The sequence below is a fragment of the Peromyscus leucopus genome, chromosome 9 (assembly GCF_004664715.2).
Source record: "Peromyscus leucopus breed LL Stock chromosome 9, UCI_PerLeu_2.1, whole genome shotgun sequence".
In the NCBI taxonomy this organism is placed as follows: Eukaryota; Metazoa; Chordata; class Mammalia; order Rodentia; family Cricetidae; genus Peromyscus; species Peromyscus leucopus.
In genome coordinates, this window is record NC_051070.1 from 102,191,878 (window position 1) to 102,205,118 (window position 13,241).

The window sequence follows — 13,241 nt, forward strand, 5'->3', positions numbered from 1 at the left end:
GTGTTTTCATCAACTGAAAAGTCTTCTCTCAGCAATTGCCACCTGCTAATTGGCACAATTGCAAAGTGACTGCTAATTTCTTATCTTTTTACCTATAGATCAGTGCAACTCAATCATTACAAGAGGAGCTTCTTTTTATAATAAATAGTGATTAATATAGAACTTCATAGCTTGGCAACATGATGAAAAAAAGAGTATGAAGGGCTCACCTCTAAATGGGTCATCTATAGCAAACTCTATCCCTCCAGTGGACATGGATCATCACAGAAGAGAGGCTGGGAAAATTGTAAGACCTAGAGGTAGTAGATGTCTGCAGTAAAACCGGATTTGCCAGATATAACAGCACAGTTGCACACATGAACTCACATCCACAGGGACTGCCTCTACAATACCTGAACCAAATCAAGCCAGCCAAAGTCCCAGGATGGATGGAGGAGGGCCTCATGGAGACCTTTAGCTGAGGAGCTATTGGAATCTGATGGGTGCTATGGGACAGTGTCAGTTTTCTTCAGGGTCTCCCAGGAGGCTACCTGTATTTCAGTAGTAATTCTAGAGTCATGTATGTACAGGTAGCAACAAATGGACATGGTGTGTTTTTAAAAAACAAGCAGCTGAAGTTGATAGGAAAACATGGTGACGGGCTAGGAGAGAAATTGGAGGGGACAGAATAGGAGATGAATTCCTGTTATTAATCTTCCACTTTTTAGATAATGTAATTATATCATATACATATACATATATGTATATGTTCCTACATACATAAATACAGCCTACTCAGTCTATAAAATGTTACCTTTATATATGTTTTCAGGGCTGACCATTTAGTATTAGATAACCATTTGATCAAACCATATATAATGTATTAAATTCTCAAACAACAAAAAATAAAATTAAAATATATTTTAAAAAATAAAATATGATCAGCTTTACACATAATTTGATACCTTACATTTTCTACAACTTTCTCATCTAAACATGCTAAATATACCATCAAATAGTTCTTCAAAAATTTTAATTATTTCAGAATATTTTATCATATGGATAAATGAAAGTGTATCTACGTCCTTCTACTGTGAATGTTATTTTTTGAGAAATATAAGATACTCTTTAAAGTAGCTCATAATATTCTTAAAAATCTCAAAAAAAAAAAAAAAAAAGCCGGGCAGTGGTGGCGCACGCCTTTAATCCCAGCACTCGGGAGGCAGAGCCAGGCAGATCTCTGTGAGTTCGAGGCCAGCCTGGACTACCAAGTGAGTCCCAGGAAAGGCTCAAAGCTACACAGAGAAACCCTGTCTCGAAAAAACAAAAAAAATCAATGAATACCAATAATCTGCTATATATGAAATGTACCCATATATTACCTCCTTTATCCTAGAGATTCTGGATGTGTAATCATACTCCCTCAATTCGTGATATTCTTAAGTTTCAAAAATCTTAAGTGTATTGTTTAAGACAGTGTGACTAAGTAGTATCCAAGTCATTGTCAGTCCAGAAGGTGCTGGATTCCTCTCCACACTTTAGGCTTTAGCAGGAGACAGTAACTAAATGATAATGACAGGTACAGAAGAGTGTTTCGTCCTCATCACTGGCTCCTCCTCCAAATACTTACATGGGCCACTCTGACAGAGACCTAAAGGGATCAGAAGGATGGGGGTCTTGCTAATCACAAAGCAGCAAACCTATAGCCCCATGTGTACTTAGCTGATTCCTGTTCAGAAGATGGCCTCTGTCAAATAATGCCCGAGCATCTGTGTCAGTTCAACTGCAGTGTGTTGCTCTCCCTGGCAACTACAGTCTTTCTGGAATTGCCCATTGTGACAGTTTGAGCAGCTTTAATTAACAAGCGTGATTAGACTGCAGGAGATTCATTCCCTAAATGCCAGTCAGTCCTGTTTTCTCTTTCATGAGTTCCCAAACAGAGATTGCAGCCGATTCTGCTGCCGGCAGTGTCTCCTGGAACCCAGGGCCTAACACGGGTTGGCCAGGGTTTCAGTCTCAGCTTGGCTGGGAACCGGACAGAACAGGGAATGAATACATCCAAGAAACAAGCACAATCAGAGATTCTCTGGGTTCTGCAGCTTCATTCCAGTGAGGGTAAAAGCTGTCACATTTCTCTGCTCCTTTTAACAAAGGAACTCCTAGCCCCATCAGATTTCAGAGCAGAGTTCTTACAGTTGTAAAAACTAGGGGCCAGTTGAAAAAGAACAGACATTGACAGTGAAATTTAAAAAAAAAAAAAAAAAGCATACATAGCCTTCAAGAAATAAAGACAGATTTACTTACTAAAATGTAGTAGCAGGTTAAGACATCATCCCACAAGCACATATAATATTAAATGCTTTGAATGAGAACCTGGGAATTGCTGATACAATGTGTTTCTTTTCTGCTCCATGTGACCCAAAATAAAAGATTAAAAGGAAGCAAAACAGGGCTAATTTGTGTAAACAATGGGAGAGATTTCCACATGTAACCCACATAAATGTCTAAACATTTAAGCTGCTTCTTATATAACTACAGGTAAATATAGTGACATACTATATTTACATATGCTTCACAGCATAATGGGACTATGGTTTGGACTTAGCAGGTACTATCTGTGTGACAGTCGGCAATTATTCTCTTCATGATTCTACTACAGCTCTAAGTGGATGAATAATAAATAGTAGTTTCCCAACTGAAATTGTATGAATTTGATTAAATATTATCAGTAACTTGCTTCATGCAGTGTCTAAAACTTTAGTCCTGTGTAATAATGTGTTACAAAATAATAATGTCCACAATATTTCCAGTCTACTTTGGATTATTGGCCCCCAGATAAAGAGTTTTCTTTTTCTCAGCATATCTAGTTATGTCAAAACTTTTATAAATCAATAACTATAAAATCTTGTGAGACATTCAGAAACTTGAAACAAATGTTACTCCTTGATGATGAATATGTTTTATAGATTAAAATTTGTATATCTTGGTTGAACCCCAAAGTTTACACTCTTGTAAAAGCCAAAAAGTACAATCCAAAGAGAATGAAGGAGCTAGAGACTCATAATCACACCACGTAGTGTAGGGAAGGACACAGCACTAGTACCAATGAAAGAATGAAGAAGGGACACACCTGACTCTGTTGTGGGATAATGTGGTACACTGTGTGAAAATTGCTGTTATTGGTGTAATAAAAAGCCAAAGAGCCAATAGCTGGGCAGGAGGGAAAGGGACTTCAGGATAGAGAGAGAACTCTGGGAAGAAGAGGTGGAGTCACAAGCCAAATGTGGAGGAAGCAGCATGACAGTATGGAGAGGAGAGATAAGTTAATGGGTCCATGCAATAGAATGTAGATTAAAATAAATGGGTTAATTTAAGTTATAGGAGCTAGTGGACAAGCCAAAGCATAGGCTGAGATTTCATAATTAATAATAAATCTCCATGTAGTTATTTGTGAGCTGGCAGCCCAAAGAAAAGTCCAACTACATGATTCCTCTATTTTAAGTCAATGGTAAACTCAGCTTTCAGTTTTCTTGGCCATTAGATATTAGAGAAGAGAAGAGAACAATGGTGACCATGGGCCTTTGTGAAAATGAGATAGTCAGAGACTGAGAACTGTGGCCTTTATTCCTTCTCTAAAATTACTCTAACAAAGGAAAAGTATTTTCTTGTTAAATTCAATTTAACCTGAAAATTTCATTAACCAAACTGCTATTTCCTAAACATTCTCCTAAACTTTCTGTTGATTGCAATTTTACCCTGATTTGTAAAACATATCTATGCCTAGTTATACTGTAGAAATAAAGAAAACAGACACATATTCATTCACAGAATATAAATTATTTTCTATGTCTCTTGTCACAGTCAGAAGATATTTTCACCCCAAAATCAATTTTATAGACTTCTAAATGTATTTTATGAATTGTTAGGTCAATTTCTGGAATTTCACATTCTAGGCAAGAGTTCTGCCACTAAGCTACACCCCCAGCCCTTGGTCCCTTTGTTTTATTTAGACAGTGTTCTGCTACTGTGCTCAGACTGCCTTTGAACTCATCATCCTCCACTTGCTTCAGCTTCCTGAGTAGCTAGAATTACAAGAATGCAACACCAAGCCTGGCTTAGACTCATACTCCTCTCTGAACCCAGGAGTTTTGCTACTTATGAGCTATGTTTTCATTCATTTTTAAGAGATAATATTTTTAACTACTTGATAAATTCATACAATATATTTGATCATATTTACTCTCTCCTCCAACTCCTCCAAGATCCAACCCTACCTCCCTACCTACCCAACTTCATTCTCTCTCTCTCTCTCTCTCTCTCTCTCTCTCTCTCTCTCTCTCTCTCTCTCTCTCTCCATCAAATCAGGTTGGTGTTACCCAACTATTCTTGTGTGTGTGTCCTGCCCTTGGGTGTGGTTGATATACCAGAGGTGACACCATTAAAGAAAATTAATTCCCTCTCCCAACAGCCATCAAATGCTTAGGTAGACTCCCACTTTCTCCCCATGCTGGGATTTGGTCTGGCTTGAGCCTTAATGAGGCTTATATATACTGTCACAAATTTTGTGAGATTTATACATCACTGTCCTGTTGTGGCCAGAAACCACTGTTTGTTTGTTTGTTTGCTTTTATGTTACTCACCACCTCTGACTCTTAGAATCTTTCTACCTTCTCTTCCTTGAATTGAGATGTGAAATAGATATTCCATTTTTAAAAACAATATCTCACTGGGTTATGTAGAATAATCCCGAAATTGTGATCAACTTCCCTCAGCTTCCAGAGCTAATGTTCAGACTTTTTTTTCCCTTGAGTCTGTTCTTCAACTGGAGAAGAGGTGGACTTAAGTGTCAAACAAATTCCCATCACTACACAGGTAGGTTATAACAAGTTACAACATCTTTAAGTTTTAGATAACGTAGCCTACAGCATAAAGGAAGATAGTATTACTCATTCATCATAAAACTAGTACTATAGATTGTAAGAACCACAGGTTGTGAAGCACAGCTGAGAACCAGAGTCCTCTGTACATAGCAAGCCAGTGAGCTCATGGACTCACTGAAGGTGTGATTACCTGCACAAGATTTGCCCTGTCACTATTTAATCGTGAAAAGAGAAAGTGCTCATGAGGTCCAACCCCTCCCTAAAGGACTATTGACAGTTGGCAGTTGCTGAGGGAAGGGATGTAACTTTCTTTAGTGCTGTAAGCCTTAATGAGTTGAAATTTTTCCATTAACTTCCAATACATGCTCACGCATGCAACCCAACCTAAACTCAGTAGGCCACACTCACAAGTATGAAAGTAGGAAGAAGAATTGATAAAGAATAAGGGCATTAGTGGGAGAATGAGTGGAGATGTGACTGGGTAATAGGGGAGAAAAGAACTAAATTTCATTATATACACATATAAAACTGTCAAAAATAAATTAAAATAAAAAAATCCATAAACTTATGTCAAAATAAACATGTGTTTCATGGATAGATAATTTTTAGAGTTCATAAAAACTCTCACAGAAGTCAGAGGTAAAATGGATATATATATCAAAAAACTCATACTTCTGGTGGTTATTTTAAAAATTATTATAATACTTTAATGTTTTGTCAAACTTTCCCAAATGTTATTTAGTATGACATATTTAAAACAATTTATTCCTTTTCTAACCATCAAAAAATATCTAGTAGCTACATCCTCCACATGACCTTGTCTTGTTGGAGGCTACATCTATTTAAGCATATATTCTAAATTCAAGAAAGCTGACTGGAGTCAATGCATAATCACCCATCAAATAATAGCTCTCATCTGAGCTGAATCAGATTATTCACCAATACTTTTAGATGAAAGCTAAAAGGACATTGCATTTAGCTATAGAGTAAATATATCAGAGAGAGAAGAATCAAGCAGAAGCATGGAAAGACATTATACCAGGGCTTAGAAGAAAAGGGTGTTAGTAAAGTCCCTGAAATGGAGACAAAAATACAACTTCCCAACAGCTAGTTCTTTTAAAACCAGGTCTACTATTGGAGTTCATGAAATGTCACCAGTATCCCTTTAACAGCTAGATCTGTGGCCATTTTGTGAGTTACCTGGGATGTGCCTCTGCTCCTTCTAATAGAACATCCCTGGCCCAGCACATCCTCATGACAGCCCTCAAGTTGATCAGGGGCAGTATTATCATGGCAGTCGAGATAAGAGAGATCATCAGGCATCAGTTTGTCTCATGATCCCCTACATCTTATTCGTCAGAACCACCCAGAGAACTTTCTTAAAATAGATTCTCAGACCCTTTGGGTGAAGATTGAATAGGGACATTGTCTGAGGATTCCCAAGTGTTCTGGCTAGCAAGTTTGGGAACCGAACCTAAGGACAATTGGACTTCTTTGATTTATGGATATTTTTGAAAATATGAACAAATATGATCCCTCTTTTATTCTATAATTTGCATTTGTATAACTTTAGGACTCCCAGGTTAGACCTATTCAGTGTTCCTTCTGAGTAGGGAAGATGACCCATAACCTGCCACCAGGAAATAGCCACTCAGCCTATAATCTATGATAAACATTCTGTAAATAATAAATAAAAAAAGAAATAAAACATCCTTGTCTGTTTTTACACAGTACCACAGGAGATATTTCCATGGAAAGTATGTAATTTATAAAACTAGTTACAGAACTTGGAATTTAGTTCCTAATGTGTCTTTCACAGAGTTTCTGTGGAGAGTACATATGTACATGTGAAACTAACCTAATGCTTTTCATGATACGCTTGTCAAAAAACAAACAACATAACATTGATTTAATTTTTAAAGCCAAAATGCTATTTTTGCCTCTGACTTTGCTTATTTCCAGCCTGAGTACATTCTGCCAAGCTAGACTTTAAAAATAAATTACAGTCAGATGAAGTCAATAATTAGGTCTTTCCCAAATAAGGTAGCTTCTGCTAGTAAATCTCGAATATAAAACAGAAATGATGATCCTTAGCAATAATCAATCAACTTCTTCATCAATGAGCCATTCCTATGATCAACATAAATAGTGAACTTTGAAATCCAGAAAATATATAAACTTATTTTTATCACTAATAAAATTAGCACATGTAATGCATAGACACAAAGCCAAAAAATAATGCCTGGAGAACAAAAATCTATGAGTGCTTAAAAAAAAACTATGAGTTTTTTTGAGCTCAATGATTAAGAGCACTGGCTGCTGTTACTGAGGTCCTGGATTCAATTCCCAGCACCTACATGGAAGCTCCCAAATACCTCTCTCTCTCTCTCTCTCTCTCTCTCTCTCTCTCTCTCTCTCTCTCTCTCTCTCTCTCTCTCTCTCTCTCTCTCTCTCTGTGTGTGTGTGTGTGTGTGTGTGTGTGTTTGTGTGTGTGTGTGTATTCCTCTTCCAGATCTGATGCCCTATTCTAGCTTCCATAGGCACCAAGTATATACATGATACACAGATATACCTACAGGCAAAATACCCACACATATAAAATGAAATTAAGTAATTAATTTTTAAAATGTCCAGGGAAGAGCACAGCATGGTTGGCTGACAGGGATTTCATAGCCTTTTGTTAGCATGCCCTGCATGAAGTAAGGATGGAGGTTTTCTGCTTCCTATTAACATTTGTATTATCCTTCGTCTTATCACTGACTAATTATCAAAGATATTATATACTGTTATAATTTTATGATCAGAATTTTATGAACTATTTGTCTTTCTTCTTGCATTGCCTATGTGTTTACAAAGCAGATTTCAAGTGTATTGGCTTCCCGTGTTGATGTTCTAGTAGGAAAACATAGTAATATATTAATACATTTTTCTATGCTTCTATTTTTCAGTCATCTTGGATCTGTGATCATTTTATATCTAAGTCCTGTAAGAGGTTAATTAGTATGACTCAAATCCTTCACCATGCTATCTCTGAAATTCTGATGAAAATGTGTTTCAGGTCTAGGAATATGAACCTCTGAAAGCAGAGTGCAGCTCCTCTGCTTTGGGGCTCTTAGCTGAAGACTTTGGAAATTTAGCCAGTCCCTTATAAACTGCTAACTTGAATCTTGCTAAAGCGGCATGGCAGACCTGTTTTAAATGATTTTTTTTCTATAATAGGGCCAATAAAAAGCAACACCCATTCATTATTTAACTATTTATTTCAACAGCATTACTGTGAGTTGCTCAGGCATTACAGGCTGCTGCACCAATAGACCATGCAAGCACAAAGAAGGGGGAAGTGATAATGACTTACACCTGAAAAATGCTGTAAAATCTATGGGGTGCAACATGGAAATCACTTTGAATTACTTTTCCATCTGGCAGAATAAGCAGAGCCTGTTTAACACCGTGTGCACCAATTTCTTCATAGTGCCTTTTTCTGAAAGCCCGTATGAGCTGAGTCCTACATAGACACTAAAAAGAGAGGTGCACGGTCCAGGTCACACTGGCATCTCTTTCGAAGCATCACCATATTTTAACACACCAGGATTTGTCTTGATGACAGGGGCTGGGGGAGATGGGCTTATTTCCAAGTCTAAAGGTCTAGCTCATTTGCACAAAGATGTCTGTGTTCTCTGTGAATTAAGTATTACTACTGAAATTAAGATTTCTCTCCTGGTATGGCCTGCATTATACTTTCAAATTGTAAATCCAGATTAACCAAGCTGTGGAGTAGTTGGCTCTTAGTACAAAAAAACAAACATAGTTTTGATTTGGCTGCTCTAAATGGTCACAAGATCAACCAAGAGACAGGAAAAGCAACTGAGTACTTCCCTGGGGTGAGAAGGGGGGTGAGAACTACCAACCTGAGGTCATGGCGTATCCATGTCCAGGGAATCTCTGGCTTCATGGCAAAGTGTTGATCAGTAGTTAAGCTGTATTCTAGGGAAAAAAGCCGCATCGTGGGTTTAGCTGTATTTGGTATCTTGTGCATTTTGCTAAAACAGAACCATGTTTCCATGAGGATCCCCCTCTCCCTCCTTTTCTCCATCTCTAACTCCCTTTCTAAAATTTATACCTTTTTTTCCCCTTTCAGTGAGTCTGCACCATGAATGATGACCCAGCTCATCTTCAGAGCTGCAGGGAAGATTTGATTTCTCCCCACAGAGACTTTGTAACTTCTTTCATAATTCTTAAACTCCCAGACTTACTTCTTCCACCTTGCTTTTAGATTAGAGCAAACTTCCTGCTTTATTGATATAAACAGAGTTTGGGGAAAACATCCAGTATTTAGTTAAGTCAAAGATTACTGTTACAATCTCCCAGATTCACTTCTCATCCCAGACACTCACTGCTTTGAATTCTTTTTTAAATGATTTCACTCAAATGTAGAAATGAATTTGCAGATGTCACTGTCTTAATATCCCTTTCTTCCTTCTCTTCCATTATCTAAAAGAAATGTGAGTAAGGAAAGGCTTTAAAGACATGTATGTCTTTTTTGCCTGCTCTAGTAAGAAATATGTAACATTTGTTAATGCATTGTAGAATCAGCTGACCTTGGTTCAAATGCTGGTTTTAGTATCTTCTGTGTGATGTAGCATCTCTGGCCTCCAGGATCTTCGTCTCTAAAATGGAGGTCCACAACAATCCTCTCGTAAAATTGTCCATACAGACTTACTATGCACTCATCTATGCCAGAGATTTTGCCCAGACTTTACCCTGATTTAACTCAGGATGTTTCCTAATAGCTTTGAGACAGGGATTATAATTAGTCCTGTTTTGCAGATGGGGAAAGAAGAGATAAGGAACATTTTATTAAAAGCTAAGAAGGTTACCAGTGCTGCAATGGAGGATACTTTCGTGACTCAGGGTAACAGATGTGGCTTGGGCCCTTTTTCCATGCAGTTACTCTTAACTGAATCCTGCCCACATCTTGGGATGTTATCATCACCCAGCAGGCTGCATGAATCAGGCAGTCTCCAGTGGCAAATGTGCTGATGCATGCCCTAGGACATTTTAATGAGCATTGATCCCTTCCTGGTCCAATAATTATCTCACAAGCTAAGCAATCATTTAGAAACAGTTCCTCCTTGCAAGAGGATGAGTGAAGGGGCGATGTTGCACAATCCATTTTCCCTTCTAAGAAGATTTTGGACAACAAAGGAGAGAGTCTCACATAATATCTCTGCTAGTTGGTTTTATTGTGTCAGGAGAAATACTCTAGACTCTAGGTAATAAATTGAATTGTACAAGGTGACCTTACAAAATCACCAGTGGCTGCATTTCTAATTTTTTTGAACTCAGAGAAAGAAATTTTTTTACTGAAAAAGCTAGCTATCTTTGGCAATCCTAAGGAGGTTCATGATTACTCCTGGCCTTTCCTCTTATGGCATGTGGTAGTTCTATTCCTGTACATAGGCAGGAATATTTTTTATTTATTGTTTCTTCTTTATGCTGTTATTACTATTATGTAGACTTCTCTATTCAGAGGAATTTGCAAATGAGACAAAGAGGTATACAATATATAGCATATAAATTGTGATAAATGACTTAGCCTATATAAATCACAATGTCCTTAATATATACACTAGTAAGTAAGAATTGATAGCGACTCAATAGATACTGAAGAGATAAACTAACATGATAAAATGCAAAGATTATTAATGTCTAGTCAGTCTGTGGACTGTAATATCACTAAGAAATTTTCTCATATCTGATAAATTATAGTATTTCATGGAGCATTTATTGTATCAATTATTAAATAGGACTAGTCTTTCCATTTGTCTGCCAAAACTCTTTATTGGTATAAAGAGTTGGATCACTGTTATATGAGTCATTATTAAGTATTTCAAAATATACTATGTACTAATTCATTCCCTGTTCAGAGTTAAGTGTCCCATACAGAAATAACACCCAACTTTCCCAACTGTGAATAGCTGCTTTCAGAGTATAAGTTCTAGACAATGACAAACCCATAATTTCTGTGATGCAAAGCAGATCAGTTGTAGCTTTTCCGTATTGGTTTGGCCTTTAATGCATCCATCAATGCTTGTGGTTTATCTATCTCAGAGCTTTACTCTGTTTAGATAATTAGCTCACACAATCACAATCAAAGGCCCTTAGAATAGTGTCCAAACTAAAATAAGACTGAGTGGGAAACAAAGATTCTTTTCACTTCCCAAAGCTCTCTACCCCAGAAGGAATCAAGAGGGGCCTGCCCAGCTCCTTGTGGCACTGAGTGGTTGGGCTCTATTATCATGAGCAAATATAGGTAAATGGTGGGGTATAGAGAATAGAGAGAGATAGAATAGTTTATGTCCTGTGGAGAGAGGCAGATTCAAAAAGGTGAAGGAGGTGAGAAGTGGGCCAAGGTGGATGGCCCGGGCTACTGCCAAGGGCCATGTCTGCACAGTGGCCCTGCTGCAGGTGTGGTCTGTGTTGATGGCTGTGGCTCCTGTTACCATCAAAGGGCAAGAGGATAGGACTGCACAGAGCTGGCCTCATCCCTAACTAACTGCAACATTAGGGAGAACTGGCCCTGTCCCTTCCTCGCTGAAGGCACTCAAGAGAGCAGGTCCTGCACCTTGCCTGGGCAGCATAGCAGAGCTGACCCTGTTGGCAAGGTCACAGGTGAGCTGGCCCTGAGGGTATAAAAGCATGAGAACTGGTCCCACCCCCTCGGCTGCCACGCGGTGGTGTGTGTCCAAGGAAAAGACGTCCTTCCCCACTTGACCCTCACCACCTATGACAGGCAAGAGAGCTGACTCAACCCCTAACCAACTGCAGCACTAGAGAAATCAGACCCTTCACCTCACTTGGGCAGCACCGTGGAGCTGACCAGGTGGACAGGGACATGGTGAGCAGACTCCAAGAGTATGAGTGTGAGAGATCTGGCTCCACCCCTCATCAGCCATATGGTGGTGTGAGAGAGGGGGAGATGCCCTCCCCCTGACCTCTCAACACCTGTGGCAGGTGGGGAAGCTGACCCTGAGATCATAAGAACAAGAGAGCTGACCCAGCACCTCACCTGGGCAACATGGAACAGCAGACCCTGATGATGGGGGCACAGGTAAGCTAGCTCTGAGGGCATGAGGGTGGGAGAGCTGGTTCTAGTACTCATCTGTTGTGTGGTAGCATGGGCAAGAAGAGATCCCCCCCTTGCCCCTTTCCCTTTGCTTCCTGCAGTAGGAGGGAGAGCGGGCCTATGAGCCATGAGAGTGGAAGAGCTGGCCCTGCCCCTCACCAGCTACAGCACTCAGGAGAGCCTGTCCTGCACTTCATCTGGGCAGCACAGTAGAGCTGACCCCGTTGACTGGGGCTCAGGTGAGCTGGCCCTGAAATTATGAGCATTAGAGATCTGCTCTGCCCCTCATCTGCCATATGGTGGTGTGGGTGAAGCAGAGAAGCCGCCCTCTGCCCCTTACCACCTGTAGCCAGTGGGAGAGCTGTCCCTGAGGTCATAAGAGCCAGAGAGCTGGCCTTGCTTCTCGGCTGCAACACTCCGTAGAATGACCCCTGCTCCTCACCTGGGCAACACAGCAAAGCTGGCCCTGGTGGTGTAGCTGTAGGTGAGTCGGCCCTTAGGGCATGAGAACAGGAGAACTGGCCCCACCCCTTGCTGCTTACTGCATCAGATGAGCTAGCTAGGGACAGTTCTGGAGAGCTCACCCTGGTGCTGAGGATGCTGGTGGGCTGACCAACTCAGCAACCACCCAGGTACAGAACCAGGGCTATGAATTGGCCCATCCCAACATCCACCCCATCTATGATATGCTAGAGCATGTGAAGAGGCTGGCCTAGCAGACCCAAGTTTCAGGATCTCCATGACACAGGACAACAACAGGATATCCAAGAGGAGTTCCAGTGAGGGCCCAGTATCGATAGTGTAGTAGAAAGTAGAGGCCTCAAACCAGACAAATGACCCATTGCAATGGGTATTTGCAAGTAAGATGTATGGTCTAAAGGCTATACTGTGTGACTCACTGTGTCACACTATAGTTTTCATGACAAGATTTTTCTTTTCTTTTCCTTCTTTCCTCTTAAATTGTATTTTGTTTTATCTTGGGGGAGGGAAGTTGCAAGGGCAGAGTGGGAACAAGTTCCATAATGTGAAATCCACAAAGAATCAATAAAAAGTTAAATTAGAAAAAAAAAAAAAAAGGATTCAAAATGGAACAACAAAATGAGTTCCAATAGAGAGTACCACAAGTTTCCCTCTCTCCTTAGGCTTTGGCTTGGTGTGATCAGCATCCAGGCACCTGACATGAGTTCTGTGACTAACTGTGAACAGTGGAGGGAGCCAGTAAGATGCTCACTTCTTCAGTACTTTGTGTGTCTCAA